The sequence below is a fragment of the Hemicordylus capensis genome, chromosome 3 (assembly GCF_027244095.1).
Source record: "Hemicordylus capensis ecotype Gifberg chromosome 3, rHemCap1.1.pri, whole genome shotgun sequence".
Lineage (NCBI taxonomy): Eukaryota > Metazoa > Chordata > Lepidosauria > Squamata > Cordylidae > Hemicordylus > Hemicordylus capensis.
This window is the reverse complement of record NC_069659.1, coordinates 289,845,214-289,859,177: the sequence shown is the minus strand read 5'-3', so window position 1 is coordinate 289,859,177 and position 13,964 is coordinate 289,845,214. Positions and strand designations below refer to the sequence as shown.

General features: G+C 44.2%; 1 long non-coding RNA gene across 1 annotated transcript in view; it reads left to right on the top strand.

The window, feature by feature from the left end:
- The first annotated feature begins 4,339 nt into the window (after positions 1-4,339).
- LOC128349932 (uncharacterized) overlaps positions 4,340-13,964 on the top strand; it is a 71,387-nt gene continuing 61,762 nt past the window's right edge. Inside the window, exon 1 of the long non-coding RNA XR_008319075.1 lies at positions 4,340-4,447. This is a non-coding gene — a long non-coding RNA (uncharacterized LOC128349932). The remainder of the gene's footprint in view (positions 4,448-13,964) is intronic.

Genomic DNA, 13,964 nt, shown 5'->3' with positions numbered 1-13,964 from the left:
CCCACAATGCACCACACAATGAGTGCAGTTCATTGGGGGATTCCCCCAGGAGTCGAGCATTCTAGGTGCCCAACTGTGAATGCTTGGGCTGTGCACTCATGCCCCATAGCCAAGGTTAAAGTAAAGTGTGCCATCGAGTTGGTTTTGACTCCTGGCGACCACAGAGCCCTGTGGTTGTCTTTGGTAGAATACAGGAGGGGATTACCATTGCCTCCTCCCACACAGTATAAGATTATGCCTTTGAGCATCTTGCTAAATTGCTGCTGCCTGATATAGGTGTTTCCCCATAGTCTGGGAAACATACCAGCGAGGATTTGAATTGGCAACCTCTGGCTTGATAATCAAGTCATTTCCCCATGTGCCTTTAGGTGGCAACCAAGGTGTGCATAGCCTCATTGTCTTGCATGAATGTACAGTTGTTTGTACACTCATATGTTTTTGTGTGTATGACTGTACCTGTCTTCATGTTAAAAATTAACCTGCCTGCAGGCCCCTCAAATGTATGGTATGGATAGAAAGTGTGTTGTTGTCCATTTGTTCAATGTAACATGTAAATAACTGTACCTGTACACTGATTTGTACCTGTGTACACTGTAAATTCATTGTACGCATGTTTAACATAATAGGGCTAAAATGTCATAAAGTAATGAACAAGTTTTCCTGTTCTATGATAGAATGTTCTTCAAATGGGAAGAAGGTACTTAATATCTTATGAAGTTTTCATCACATTTCACATATTGGCACAAATGATAAACATGCCAGTAAACTCAATCTCATTAATTTCTCCCCCCTGCCGGCTTCTGGAGCTGACTTCTTTTAAATTTGTACTTATTCCAACTTTCCCTTGGCCTTTTGTTTCTAAATGTATCTGTCAGAATACAAAATTAATTTTAGCTCAGTGAAAATTTATGTTTAATATCATCTTATATTCATAGGATTAAGTGTATTCAAGCTGTATAGGTTAATTCAGATTAGCTCAACTTTTCTAGCTACTGATGTTTGGCAAATCTAATTCAGATAGTCTAGTTTTGTTCCATTAATACAACTATTCAGGCATAAAATAAAATTCAACCCTAATAACCCCCCCCACCAAAGCCTGTGGCGAGAAGTAGCCCCAAGAAACCCATCTGATCTTTCCCCCCACTCTTTTTAACGTCTAGTTCATGAATAGAAGTAATAAGACCTTTAAAATGTTTAATCTTGCCTTTCAGTCTTGTTCCATGACTGCATGAGAAAGTACAAAATATTCCAAAGGGATAGAAACCTTTAGACCTAAAAAGCGACATAGTGCTAAAAGTGGGCTCTTTGGGGCTTAGTAGGGCTCATGAGTGAAACTGATTGATTGATTAAGTGCCATCAAGTCGGTGTCGACTCTTAGTGACCACATAGATAGATTCTCTCCAGGATGATCTGTCTTCAACTTGGCCTCTAAGGTCTCTCAGTGGTGTATTCATTGCTGTCCTAATAGAGTTCATCCACCTTGCTGCTGGTCGTCCTCTTCTTCTCTTTCCTTCAACTTTCCCCAGCATTATGAATTTCTCAAGGGAGCTGTGTTTTTGCATAATGTGGTCAAAGTATGATAGTTTGAGCCTGGCCATTTGTGCCTCGAGTGAAAATTCTGGATTGATTTGTTCTATGAACCATTTGTTTGCTTTCCTAGATGTCCATGGTATCCTCAAAAGTCTTCTCCAATACTCATGCATAAACAACTAACTGTCCATCTAGCTTTAAGGGTCCAAGTACTGAGGCAATTCACATGAGCAGTCCAACCCAGGTTAGGACAGCTCGGCCGGATCCCAATGCTCATGTGGAACACTGAGATCACTCCCGATCCTGGCGCTTCTGTCCCCACTAGCCCAACCTTTTAACCCGGCATTTAGCCAAGGTTAAAATAAACTATGGTTCATATAACCATGGCAGGAGATTGCGAGAACCATCGCTGCTGGGTTGAAAGGCTCCCCCCTGGCCTGTTGCCATTTCTGACAGTGATCCGGAGGGAAAGAATGGCTGCACCCAGTGTGGCGACTGCTTTAATGAGAGCAGCTGCTGTGCTCATTGTGTGGGGCACCCTGGGATGCGGGAGGGGGAAGTCCTTCCACTCCCAGCTGTGGCCTTTGCTGCGCCGCCTCTCAGTGGGTGTGTGGTGCGGAGGAAGGACAGATGGCTGCTGCTCATCTGTCACGGAATATAGGAGAACTCCTGCCTTCCCTGAAGCCCTTCCAAGTTGTAGCCAGAGGTCGTGTGCGCCATGATGCAATCTGATACCACTCAACACACACACACACTCGCACACTCTCACAGAGTGCCACCAACAAAATGTGTATGCGTGAGGATGGTTATATGCTTCTGCAGCTTTAAACACTACAAACTCCTGTCACAATACAACCCCAGCAATGAAGCAGTTAAAGTGTCGGATTAGAACTAGGATGACCCAGGTTCAAATCCCTGCACAGTCAGGAAATTAACTGGGTGACACTTCCTCATGCCTACCCTGCTAACTGAGCAAAGAGGCACTTTTTAAAAGTGGTGATTCTCTTTACTGAGCCGGGGGAGAGCAACTGGCCCTATCCACCCCCACCCCAGCACAGCATCCTGGCTGTTAGGGATGTGCATGGAACTGGTGTGGGGGGCGGAGAAGTTTGAAGGCATGGGGGGCATGCCTTTAAGGGTGGGGAAGGGTGCCATTACCCCTCCTGACACATTTCCCCCTCTGGTGCTCCATTTTAAAAGTCACTGTCGGGGTGGCAGTGTACCTCCTCCTGCCCCGGTGTCCTCCTCGGCCAGATGTTAATGGAAGTACCTGGTGTGCACGCGCATGCCGAGTGCGTGCATGCACACGTTCCGCTCACTCGTGTGCATGCCCAATGTGCATGCACATGTGCCTGGCGTGCACAAGCACTCTGGGTACTTGCGTTAACTTCTGGCTGAGGAGGACACTGGGGCGGCAGGGAGGTACGCTGCCACCCTGACGGGGACTTTTAAAATGGAGCTCTGGTGGGGGGAATGCGGCAGAAGGGGTGAGGGCACCCTCCCCCACCCTTAAAGGTATGCTCCCGCCTTTGAACCGGTGTAACCGCCAGCCGATCAAACCAGTTCGGAGGCCTATAAAGGGCCTCCGGATCAGTTCCATGCACATCTCTACTGGCTGTTGCTGCTGTCTATCTTATGTTTCTTTTTAAGATTGTGAGACCTTTAGGGACAGGGAGCCATTTATTTATTATTTCTCTATGTAAACCACTTTTGAAACTTTTGTTGAAAAGTGATATATAAATATGCTTGTAGAAGTAGTAGTGGTGGTGGCAGTAGTAGTAATAGTAGTAGTAGTAGTACCATCTTATCTCACTGAGTTCTTGTGAGCTCAAAAGAAAAGGGGGGGGGGTCTTGTATGTTGCCTGAGCATTTTGGAGGAAGGGTAGAATACAATTTCATAAATAAGCAATGATTTAAAGCAAATAATTAAAAGATGTTTTCAAAGGGTGGAAATGCACCTGTACCCAATTGAATTTTGAATTGCCAGATAGAGTTTCTATAGAAACCCATTGCTTAGAACTTGCAATTTTACATGTGACTACATAAGATTATGAAGAGCATGTTTGGTCAAGGATACTGTATTAGTTTTCACCTTAGATTGTATGTCCTTGGAATATCTATTTTGAAAAAGTAAAAGTAAAGTTGTGTCATTGAGTCAGTGTTGACTCCTGGCAATCACAGAGCCATGATGTGGTTGTCTTTGGTAGAATACAGGAGGAGTTTACCATTGCCTCCTCCCGTGCCATATGAGGTGATGCCTTTCAGCATCTTCCTATATCGCTGCTGCCCAATATAAGTGTTTCCAATAGTCTGGGAAACATACCAGCAGGGATTCGAACCTGCAACTTCTTGCTTGCTAGGCAAGTTACTTCTCTGCTGCACCAAAGGATCTCAGAAATCTGGGTTGGGGAAAACTTCTGCCTGATACATTGGGGAGATGTTGCCATTTAGAGTAGAAAATAGTGGGCTTGGTAGACCGATAGTCTCCCTGAGTAAAAGGCAGCTTCATATGGCCAGGATGTCCTTAAACCTATGAGTTATGACTGTCAAAAATAGAGAGAAAATGCAGGAAATTGACTACTCTTTGATTTCTCTGTGGCTTTCTTATTAACTTATAGTGCCAACCACTGTTAAGATCATTCAATCAGCTGGGTGGTCTTTTGATCCCTCTAAATCAGGCCTGCACAACATACAGCCCGTGGGCCGCATGTGGCCCGTGAGGCCTTTTTTCTTGGCCCATGGGGCCATTCTGCTTGTCCCCCAACTTCCCGCCCACCCGCCTCCTCCCGACCCAAACCTCCATAATAATTTCTCAGACATGTCTGCCATTCTTTCTAAATGTATTGTGGAAATCTCACGAGAAGGGCCAGAAATCTTGTGAGAAGGGCTGCGAGAAGGGCCAGAAATCTCGCGAGAGGTGAGACTTCCATAGCTACTTCCGGGGGTAAATGGGGGAAGAAAATGGTGGCGGGTGGTAGCGACCCGCACTGGAGGCCACTCAGGGAAGGAAGAAGCCACGAGAGGAAACCTTGTGGAGCTGTCTGCCGGCAAGCTGGATGGGTTCTCAGTGCCAGCAGCCCAGAAAGGCAACAATGAAAGGGCCATGCCGGCAAGAGGAGGTGGCGGGACAGACAAGCGGGCGGGCGGAGAAACAGCGGCAGGGAGAGAAAGCGGTAGCGAGTGAGCTGCCGAGAAGTCCTGCCGGGTGTGCAAAGAGGAGGCCAAGGAAAGGTTAATTTTTCTTTAAATTCCTGCTGCTGTGCGACTGGGGGATGGCTGTGGGGGGCGGGGGTGAGCCAGGGGTGGCCCTTCTTCCCTTTCCCCCAAGCGGTGGTGGCGGTGGCTCCCATAGCGACTCAGGGCCTGTAGTGATGGTCATTCCTACTGCTCAAGGACCCTTGCCTGTGCATCTCTCTCAAGCCAAGCCTCCTGCCCCATCCTTTCCATCTTTCTTTCCACTTCTCCCTTCTTTTCCAAAATTATGAGAAGAGCTTCTCATATCCCCCCCCCCCCTTTAACAGTGTTCCATGTTATGTGTGATGATTTGGCAGAGGTGGATAGGAAGAACAATGCATTTTATTATGTATTTTGTACAGGTTGTATAATATTTATATTATTAAAATGAATTTTAATTTAACTTACTTCATATTAATTTAAATTAATCTTGGCCTGCTAGAATGTCAAAAGTTAAATTTTGATTAAATTCATTTTTAATTAATTTCACTTTAATTTGATTTAATTTGATTGATTGATTGATTGATTGATTGATTGATATTAAGTGTTACTCTCATAATCAGCATCCTAAGAATTGACCTTGGCCCCCATGAACCAAGTCACGGGTGGTTTCGGCCCACCAGGTCATTTGAGTTGTGCAGGCCTGCTCTAAATATTCTTTGTGTGTTAAGAGAGGTCTGACTCTGCCTGGCTTGTCTGTCACAGGATGTTGCTGTAGCTTTGGCACCACCCGCTAAGCAGATCCATAGGGTGAGGCTTTTAGACTCCAGGGAAGCTCTGAGGGAAACCATCTTAAGTGGTGTGATTTATCTGGTTTACACTGTTCATAGCCCTCATTTGTAAGGACAGCATCCTGATTGTTATTGACTGTTGCAGGATACAGACAGCCTACTAGGGATGCATGGAGAAAAATGGCATCTTCAGCCCTGATTTTTCTTCACTGCGATGAGTGACTCCAAGCCCTTTCCATTAATCATAGTATTGACTACTTTTAACTTCAATAATTCTGTGCTTTGGTGTGTCGAAGTCAGCATCACTCAGGCAATAAATAATTAAATGAGACCAAATAAGAGAAAGATACAATTGATTTTCATATGTATGGCTGAATTCCCTCCTGTGCTTAATTTTTCCTTTGATAATAAAACAGCAGTGGTGCTCTTCTTCTAATTTCTTTTGAATGGGGATGGCTTCATCAAGATGTTTCAGTTTTTAGTTTACCCAGGAGATTTGTTCACTAGAGCATTTTGGCAGCCTACAGAGAACTGGAAAAGGCATAATATAAGCTCCTTAGAGTTGAATTTATTCTAAATAGAGATAAATTTACTTCTAAATAGAAAAAAGGGCTCCTATTGATGTTACAACATCTTTTCCTGGCCCAGAATATGGGTCCTTGTAAATGTCTGATGACACAGTTATGGCTAACATGGAATACTGGAATTGCTGATTTGATTATATCCTTTGTTCCTCTGCTGTTGTATCCTTTTATTGCTGGCCTTTTGAACCAAATTGACAAGATTGGGTCTTAGCTGTGTTCCTTTTAAGTTGAATTAAATATTCATAGTGGACTTTTAATTCAAGAAGCTCAATTAATTTGGAAGGATGCTTCCAGATTCAAGAGAACTTTGATTTTGAAGTAGCTTCATACCTTTTCTTTTAAAATTATGAATATGCCATCCTTTATTTCGGGTTATGCAACTTGCAAATGAGCAAAAATATCCTTACTTTGCCAAAATGAATTACCCAAAGTTGCAGCTTTCATGTGTTACTATAAGTATTAGTCAAAGGAGCCAACCACTTGAATTTGATTCATGAATTTGGAAAGCACTATTCATTTCAGCTCCAGTCTTTAATGAATAATATATAAAGAAGACTTAATTAAACAGAAGTAAGTAAAGTATGTTAGTACTGATGAGTGAGTTGAAGGCGGGAGCAATTCAAAGTCCATCACCATATTTTGAACAATACAAATAGTAGAAATACTGGTAATCAATGTTTAGACTAAACTTAAAATAGCAATGTTTTAAAATAGCAAATAGTCAGGAATGTGCTATTTTTAAAAAATGGCTGGCATTCAGACTAATGAAACACTTGCTCAAATTTGTTGTGCTGCACAAGGCTGTTGCGTTGACTAGCTGTGCTAAGTTTGAAGCTTGCATCTTAGTCTAATGTTGCACTAGCGCAAACATGTTTGTGCTAGTGAAGTTACACAACCTGTGGCACACTTCATATGTTGTGCTGTGAACTTGTGCAAGAGCCTTGTTCCAAGAATCCCTGTGACTTCGCACAGCAACACAATCTTTTTGCATCACTGGCAGTCACGCAAGTGAAACTTTCTCCCAGAGTCCACACTCCAAAGTCAACACTGACATGAATTTAGAGGCAAATTTAACTATTCAAAAAGTTTAAGTTAATCAATTTAAACAAATATACATTTTCCACATATGATTGATTGATTGATTGATTGATTGATTGATTGATTAAGTGCCATCAAGTCAGTGTCAACTCTTAGCGACCACATAGATAGATTCTTTCCAGGATGATCTGTCTTCAACTTGGCCTTTAAGGTCTCTCAGTGGTGCATTCATTGCTGTTGAAATCGAGTCCACCAACCTTGCTGCTGGTCATCCTCTTCTTCGCTTTCCTTCAACTTTTCGCAGCATTATGGACTTCTCAACGGAACTGGATCTTTGCATAATGTGTCCAAAGTATGATAATTTGAGCCTGGCCATTTGTGCCTTGAATGAAAATTCTGGATTGATTTGTTCTATGATCCATTTGTTTGTTTTCCTGGCTGTATTTAAATCAAAAGCCCCAATTGCTTCAAAAGGTGGTTATTCATAAAGGCAAAGGTCTTCAAAATAGGTGAAGCAACAGATACTCCAGTTTCTCTGCAGTTCTTAGGTCCCAGTCTCCCTGGCTCCTGCTACTGAATCTGTGGCTGAAGGAACATAAGAATGACCCTGTTGGATCAGGCCCAAGGCCCCGCTAGACCAGCATCCTTTTTCACACAGTGGCCCACCAGATGCCGCTGGAAGTCCACAAGCAGGAGCTGAGGGCATGCCGTCTCTCCTGTTACTCCCCTGCAACTGGTATTCAGAGGAATCCTCTGAGGCTGGAGGTGGCCTATAGTCCTCAGACTAGTAGCCATTAATAGACCTCTCTTCCATAAAGTTATCCAAACCCATCTTAAAATCATCCAGGTTGTTGGCTGTCACCACATCTTGTGGCAGAGAATTCCACAAGTTGACTATGCGTTGTGTGAAAAAGTACTTCCCTTTCTTGGTCCTAAATTTCCTGGCAATCAATTTCATGGGATGACCCCTGGTTCTAGTGTTGTGTGTGTGAGAGAGAAATTTTTCTCTATCCACTTTCTCCACACCATGCATGATTTTGTAGACCTCTGTCATGTCTCCCCACAGTTGTCTTTTTTCTAAACTAAGAAGCCCTAGGTGTTGTAGCCTTGCCTCATAAGGAAAGTGCTCTAAGACCCTGATCATCTTGGAAGGATGCTTGAGAACAGAAAGCTGTTCTTTTCTCCTCAAGAGTTCAGGTTTTACCCTCTTTCTTCTTGTCTCAAACTCTTCTTCATACTCTAATTTCTACTCCGTTGACCTCCTTTTTCCTTCCACAGTCTCTCCTTGGAACTCTCTCACACAGACTCTCTCCTACGCCAATCCCACCAGGGCCAAAAATAATTTCATCCACGCCCCATCCAACAGAGGGCTACACACTACATACAAGTGCTTTGTTAGTCAGCCATCTTCTTTTCAAATGCACCTCTCTGTCTTGAATAGGTGATGTTTTATTAGAAGCAATGTCACTTTAGACTTATCCAAAGCTGAGTAATTTCATATTATGTGAAGGATTGTGCCACCACTGTGGTGGAGACAATGTGAACTTAATGAGGCTGTTCTCACAAGCACCCTAACCCTGGTTAGGACATCCTAGCCTGGGTGAGGCTGCTCGTGTGGAGTACAGGGATCTGCGAAGATCCTGGCGCTTCTCCTTAAAGCCCATCTCTTAGCCAAGGTTAAGGGAGTGAGGGCTCCCTTAACCCGGCTGCCAGGATCATGTGTCTGAGATAGACACCTAGCACTCCAGTCAAATGGGGGAACCCGCCCCTCGATGCACTAGGCTCATTGCGCTGTGCATTGTGGGATACCCAGAGGCCGGGATGCATCATCCTGGCCTCTGGAGCTCTGTGCTGCCTAGTGTAGTGCTGCTTGTCTGGGAGCACAGACTGCGTTCCCAGCAACCTTTGGAGGATTGTCTGGGGGGAAGGTAAGGTTTCATAGCCATCCCACCCTCCCGAACAGTAGTGTGAATAGTTCCATTTTCTACTGCCTTCAAAGTGACATCAAGTGACCCTGGTCCAAGGGGTGAACTTCGGTTGTCTGAGACCAAAGGCTGAGACAGATCTGCTCACCAAGATTAATATGTCAGTCCTTTTGCAGACAAACCCACTCATTCAGATGTGGACGTTTAAACATAATGTCAGCTAAGATTATAGCGATTCAATCTTGTCAGTTTCTGAGCACAGTTTCAATTAGTCAAAAGAGTGCTTTACAGAGTGCTCCAATGTGATATATGCCACTCCTGCCAACAATGCATTTCTGCTATCTATGCAGGAGAAACAGCTCAGTGTCTGCTCAAAAGGATAAATGGGCACAAGTGTGACATCAAATATAGTAATATTTAGAAACTAGCTGAAGAACATTTCCTCAAGACACTTTGATATAGACCTCAAAAGTCACAATTTAACAACCAAAGAAGTTCAAATGTACAGAATTTATCAATGGAGCTGTTTGTTTAGGATTCAATATCAGGGTATTCTCTCCAACTACAGAAGTTAAATTAGAGTAGCAAAGCAGGGAAACTGCAATATCGCCAGTTATTGCTGTTGTGAATGGTCATTATATTTATCTTGGACACATCTGAGTTTTGCATAGAATCTCACAGACTGTACCTTTTGCATTTCATGCTCTTTTGGTCCCACTATTTACAATATTTTCTCAATATCCATGTTTATAATTGCCAACAGGATAATGTTTAGGGATCCATGTTAATGTTTAGATGTTTTTCTAATCTAATGTTTAGATGTTTTTCTAGTTGCTCAAACAAGAATATGGAGCTTTTCCACTTCAGGTTTTATTCAGCTCTCTATCTGGTAGGCCGTGTTGTAGAGGGGTGCATGAATGGTTCATGCAGAACCAGTTCGCCTCAAACGAAGGCCAGTTTGAAGGTTCACTCATGGACCAAACTGGGGGTGGTTCAGTCTGTGAGCGAATGAACCATGTCTGGTTCAGGGGTGGTCAGGCGAGGGTGGTGAGATGTGGGGGAAGCTGCTTACCCGGTCCAGTGGGGCCGCTTGCCACTATTCGCCCTCCCGACAGAACACGCGTGGGGCCACGCTGGGAGGGTGAGCGGTGGCAAGCGGCAGCACTGGCAGCCACACTGGGCTAGGTAAGCAGCATTTCCTCTCTTTCGCCACCCCTACCTGGCTGCTCCTTACAGTGCCCTACCCCTGTACTTCTAAAGGGGAATCCTTGCTAGATTCCCCTTTACAAGTATATCTGCCGAACTGGTTCAGCCCAGTTTGATGGTCGAACTGGATCAGAACAGGTTTGGCTGGACTCAGAACCAGACTGGGCTGGTTCAAATCCAGTTTGTATTTTAACCGAACCAGCCAAACCAGTTCCGTGCACACCCCTACCTTGTTGATACTGAAGTTGACTTGTTGATACCCCATTTATCTGCCTAAAGACTTTTTGATACCCAAGTTATCTAAATTCAATCAGAATTTAAACAAACCTCTGACTTTTTCTAGGGTTCTGAAGAATCTTACAGATAACCTAGTTCATGCATCTGATGAAATGATTTCTAGTCTACAAATGCTCATGCCACAATAAATCTTTAAGTCTTTAAGACAATATGTCTTTATAACTGTACTGTACAACTTTGTCCCTCCTGCAGATGTTGGACTACAATGCTCAGCATTCTTGACTGTCCAAGAACAGCCAGAGGGCTGAAGTTGTGCAGACCTGCTTTAATGTAACACGTGTCTCTGTTTTTCTGTATGTGTTTGCAGATGTATAAATGACCAATTGCAAGATGGATCCATGCTCAACCTAGCTGATGAAATGAATGGGGGGAAATACAGGTTAGGTGGTGTCAGACTCCCAGGGGATGGGGTGGGCTCCTAGCTTCAGAATGACTGGGTCAGTACCAAAAAAAAGGTCAGCCTCAGGAACAGCCAGGGCAGGAGGTTAGTTTGTCACCTGAGTCCTCCTCCTGGCTTCCTGCATTCAGCCAGTTCCCTCTCCTGGAGAACTCCTGGCTCCCATACTCAGAAGCAGCTCCTCCTCATCAGTTGCCTTGTCTTTAAATACCGCAGTGCAGAGCTGACAGGGCTTAAAGCCTGCTTCCAGGTTTGCCCCCTTCCTGACCTTGCTTCCTGTTTCCTGCCACACCCAATCTTGCTGTCTCTCTAGAACTGTTTCCTAGAGCCTTGCCCTCTCAGCCCCAATGAGATCTGACCAGCTTGGGCCCTTCTTATCCCTACTGCCCCCTGAAGGGAATGAAAGCCTCAGAGGAGGGATGCCATGCCCTTCTCTAAACTCCACAGGGCCACCCAAGCAATCAGGTAACATGGAAATCCAACAGGTGGTAAAGTGAAGGGTTTGGCCATACAAAGCTCTTTTTGTTTTGTGAAATTTGGTCCTCACATTAGGCAATGCATCAGCTGCCTGTAGGTCACCCACAGAATAAAATCAGCATATATGGGCAGGGGGTATCCCACATCTTTCTGTTAGTTAACAGCCTAGGAATAAATCTCCACTCAGAAGTGGGCAAAAACAATACTTTCTGAATATGATCATGTACAGTGTGAGTGACTTGTGTAGACATGTCATGCAATCAATATGCAGTAGGTTCTCCCACACAACAAAACAATATTTCTTAAAGGATTAAAGCATTAAGCATATTTACCATAATGAAGCATCAATTGCTGGAATAATGAAGCTTGAAAGGTTTATATTTTGGTAGTTATGAGCTTTCTGTTTCTGAAAAGATAACAGCCTCTCATTTTAGAGCGGAATTAACTGCATGTTAATGTTTATATTCCTGGAATGAGCAGGTCATTCTGACCCACAGGCTACAGACGGAACAGGTCATTTAGAATCAATGTCACAAATAAATGTCTTTATCAAAGCACTGACACAGTGGATAAAAATGTATTAAGATAAAACCACACTTATCATAGTTCTTTGATCGTCTTTTGTTTTTACTTGTGTAACTTTCATTTGAACTTTAAAAGATTTGTTATACAGCATCAAATTCACAGTACATAATCTCACTGTTGATGAAACGAAATACCTTCCTCTTAGATGAGTCAAGCAAGTTTCAGGTGGCCTGCAAGATAAATGAGGCTGTTCACACAAGCAGCCCTACCCTGGCTTGCGCAGCCCTACCAGGCTAGGGCTGCTTGTGTGAAGTGTCAGGATTGTGGCCAATCCCAGCGCTGCCCTGCTGGGTAGCCCAAGAAATTTCCCTGGGCTATTACTCAGATAAAAGGGTGTGAGCTAGCCCTTCTACTGGGAATCCTGGTCATGTGTCACTGTCTGCTCAGGCTGCCTGCAGCCTGATCAGACATAGAGCTGGGTGCCTAGAGCACCCAGCTTGAGATGGAATGCCCAGTGCATTGTGGGAGTTCTGGAGGCCTGGCAGTATTTCCTTGGCTCCAGAACACCACACTGATTGCTGCAGCGGCGATCATGTGCGCGGTGGCATGGCGTAGCATGGGTTTCCCAGAGATTGTGTAGGGGATGGTAGGTATACTCCTGCCTTCTCCCCAGCCCTTCCTAGCCACCAGAGATTTTGGTCATGTGAATGACCTTAATCTCTCTTGGAAAAAGTGCCCTCCGTCCAGTCACTGGAACTTTCTAATACCAGCCATAAACCAATGGACTCCACTATTCAGACATACCCTGTTCTTTCTGAATTGTATAAGATATTAAGCAGGTATTATTGCTTTGAAGAGGGCATACAAGTGTCTTACCAATGGAAGAGTTTCATACTGTGACCTTCCAAATCAGAGATCCCTGGCAGCAAAGCTAAAGCCATTGAAAGGCTAAAGCCATAGAAAGGAAAGCTGTTGGTCTCCCCCACACCTTCACTAGCTGTGGCCTGAGCAGAAGAACTGAGTGTTGCCAAAGCTGTAAGACTAATGTTGAGGCATCAGGACTTGTCTTTTTCTAACACAGGTTGCTAGGTGCAGTTTCATAATTGGTGCACAATTGCTGTGGTCTGTGTTAACATGTGACCTAGTACTCATACTTAATTTTTTCACGTTGATGCTTTTGGTGTGGGGCTGAGGATAGGAGATCATAATAGTTATAATAATAGTGGCTGGCATAATGTTGAGAATGGGGAAACCTCTGGAACCAGTGCTTCTGCAATCGCTGCTTCAAAACCATGTTGTGGCTGCCTTTAAAGTCTGCAGCAGCTCCAGGATGGGGTGTTATGGCTCTGTAACACTGCACATCATGTCAGCCAGTAATAATGAGTAATAATTAACTTGTGTTAGTGAAGGGGAAGATGTAGCATCAGTTATTTCAGTTGGACTATCAAACTAGGCTGCCTTTGTAGCTTAACCAACCACTAATTTGCTGAGTTTGTCATTGCTGAGACCTCCATAGTCCATAATGAGGACTTCCAGAGGGGTGTCTCTGGAAGCAAAAGCAATGAAGAGGCATGTTGCATTTAAAGACATATTATGGCATAAGCTTTAGAAACAGAGGGTTCTTTTCATCTAGCTCAGTATTGGCTACATTGACTGGCCGAGGCTCTTCCAGGTTTCAGGCAAGAGTCTTTTCCAGCCCTCCGTGGAGATGCCAGGAATTGAACCTGGGACCTTCTCCATGTAAAGCAGATGCTCTAACACTGAGCTATAGCCCATCCCCATTTCATGGTTTAGAGCAGTGTTTCTCAACCACTGGTCCGTGGACTGGTGCTGGTCCGCAAAGTGTTGGATACCTGTCCGTGAGACATTACTAATAAAAATCACTCACACACCCCCCAAAAAATTCGGAGCTCATTTCCAGGCAGGCTGGCAGCCCTTGCTGCTGGATAACGTTCATTTCACTCCCTTGAAATGAACATTATCCAGCAGCAAGGGCTGTCTGGAAATGAGCTCCGGAGAG